Source organism: Meleagris gallopavo, chromosome 5, assembly GCF_000146605.3.
Source record: "Meleagris gallopavo isolate NT-WF06-2002-E0010 breed Aviagen turkey brand Nicholas breeding stock chromosome 5, Turkey_5.1, whole genome shotgun sequence".
In the NCBI taxonomy this organism is placed as follows: domain Eukaryota; kingdom Metazoa; phylum Chordata; class Aves; order Galliformes; family Phasianidae; genus Meleagris; species Meleagris gallopavo.
In genome coordinates this window covers 35,722,816-35,725,737 of record NC_015015.2, presented here as the reverse complement: position 1 = coordinate 35,725,737, position 2,922 = coordinate 35,722,816, and positions in this window count along the sequence as shown.

The window sequence follows — 2,922 nt, the reverse complement described above, 5'->3', positions numbered from 1 at the left end:
TCCTCCTGCCATCCGAAATCTTTTTTCCTTCCCTCTCTTCCCTTTTATTTTATTTATTTATTTATTTATTTATTTTTGTCTCAGCTGCTGGCCACCTTGTCTCCCATATGGATGGGGTTATCTCAGAAGAATCTCCCAGAGAATCGCTCCTTAAACCTCCTTTTGTCTCGGGAGTTGAAAAGAGCATTGTTGTGGTTGAAAAGGACCTAGACAAAATCCGCACTGTTTCAATTCAGGACTGTTTAATCAGTCCCTAGTGACAATTTTATGGGTTTTAGGCGGTACAATAGTATCTTTTAAAACCTTGTGGCCTTCATGAAAACAAAGAGTTTGAATTTTATGGGCTTACAACTCCAATTAGAACAGTGCCAATGTGTATGGGAGATTATCAAATTTGTATCATAAAACCCCTTTATAATATATGATTGCTGGAAGGACGGGAGGTGGGGGGGGATGTAGGCAGGAGGATGGAGATGAAGAGACCCGGACTTCAAGCTCTGGATTTTGCCTCATGTAGTTTCTAACGTGCTGCTCTGCTCTCCATTTTAACTCTTTGCAACCCAAAGGTGCAGCAGAATCAGCCGCGGGAACAGCATGACATCGGCATTAGGAAGAGAAACAAAGGTAGGAGCAGAACATCTCTCCTCCTTAGCCTCCATCAACTTGCCGAGTTTGGCAGCATCGTAATCAGGAGGTCTGGGTCCTTTCCTGGCTCCTTTTTGCCTGAGATGTTCTCCTCCCCAGGAGTTGAGACGCAGCCCTAGGAATCTTCTGTGAAAGTGGAAGACTTGGTTAAGTTAGGCTTTTACTACTTACTGACTGAACAGGTGATGACAGAAAGAGTTGGGGTGTCCCTTTCTCTTCTCTTCCCTGCAATACTCCACGATGGGACTTTCTTTAAGCAAAACAAACAGCTTCTGAGCATTGCCCTTTACCAAGCCCAGGGGATAGGAAAGCTGCAATTCCTGATAACTAGCTGAGGCCAAAGCTGTGCTCTCCAGGCTAAGGGAAGGTAACCACAGCTGAGCTACAGGGAGAGCAACCAAGTCTGGTTTAAGTACTAAAAAGCAGCTCCCTGAATCAACAGCTTCAGGTAGCAAGAAGAATGCTTTACATCAAATGTCAGTTTGTAGACTATGGAAACTTAACCGTAAGAAGACTTGCGAAGAGTGAGTAGAACTGAAAATACTGTTTTTCATAAAAAAAACAAATGGATCCAACTAAGTTTTAAATGTATTCAGCAATGAAAATTGATGTGCTAACCTAACCATTGTTTAAGCTGTATCTAGGAGAAATACATTGATAAATATCTTTGGTCAGAATTTTGAGGAAAACAAAACCAAAACCCCCAAAACAGATCTACTGCCTTTTAATGCATTTTCTTTATAATACTTTGTTTTTGTTTGGTTTTTAATGAGATTTTTTTTTTCTTTCTTTTCCCACTGTTGTGAAAGGGACAAACACACACACAATCTGTCTTTTCTCTCTTTCATTCACTCTACCAGGTCTCACTTCTACTTTCCCGTGCAAACAGGACAGGGATTTCACTGAAACTAATGAATAAACATGCCATGATCAAGACCTAAATGCCATCTTCAGCTAATGAAAAGCATTGCTGACATCTTAAAACATCTTCCTGGGTGCTTCATTTTTATTCAGTAAATAAACTATTGAATTTGTAAAGGGCCAGCTCAGTTTCAGTGGGAGCCCCTGGGCACATGTTTGTTAGCTCAGAACCACGGCATGAAAACAAATCACTTGACTTTGTCTCCAAGAGGTGGACAATAGTTCAGAAAAACCATACGACCCAGCTTTTTTTGCAGTGATTTATGATCTGTTTGAATGTGTCCCTGCTAATGCTTGTCTGTCATTGGTCTCTGGAGGTATATGTAATATATTTTAAATTTCGTAATAGACAAAATATGTCACCTCCTAGCAGAGCTTTGCCAAGCACCAGAACAGGTGTTTTTATCATTGGCCTAGGAAAGACTCCTGGCAGCTTTGCATTGAGAATGTCTAGATTCATAACCCACCTGGACTGTGCTGTTAACTAAGGGCAAATCATGTGGAAAAACTCCTTGGACTTTTCAGCCCCTCTGAGTGCTGCAGTGGCAGAAGCAGCCTTCTATCCCCTGGTCAGGGCTTGGCTGATACTGGAGAGAACAGTGACCTCATTTTGCTTTCAGAAGCAGGCATTAGCCAGCAATTTCTGTGGGAGAGAATGGGCCTGCTTTCCCTTTTTTCAGTGCTCTTCACAATCCACAGTTATTTGGTGAAGGTACATGTCTTCTACTGAACTCAAATGACTGATAACCGCTGCTTCTTGAGAAGATGGGAATACCTGGGATACAAGGAACTTAGTCTCTGAACCCTACTAATGGCACTCAGCTCTTTCATCAAAGGTCTTGAAGGCATGTTTTCTTTTCCCTCAGCTGGTGCTAACAACTTTTCAGTCCTGGTCTTGTCCCATACCTACTACCCATTGTGTGGTGTACTCATCTTACAATTCCTACAATGAATTGCAAGACTTCCCTTTATCTACTTCACATTAAAAAAAATAAAATAAAAAATCAGAGTAAAAGCCAAGCACCACCAATAATAACAGTGACAGAAAGATCCTGAACACCTCAACCTACTTCCAAGAATCTTCTAACTACATTGGTTGAAACAAAATTCTTTCTGAGGAAGAGGACAGTGGTTGCAGTTTCCACATCAGAGAAGCTGCTTTACCTTCCTCAGGCATAAAGCTATTCTCAAGTATCACATAGGAGTAGAGTAGCTCAGAGCAGCAGTAGGTACCATTATTAATTTGACCAAAAGTCACTACTACATCTACAAGATTTAACAGGGATAAGAGATCTCTGCCTCCACTAACGCACAACTACTGAGCTATGAGATCAGGATTACTTTCCATTATATTCA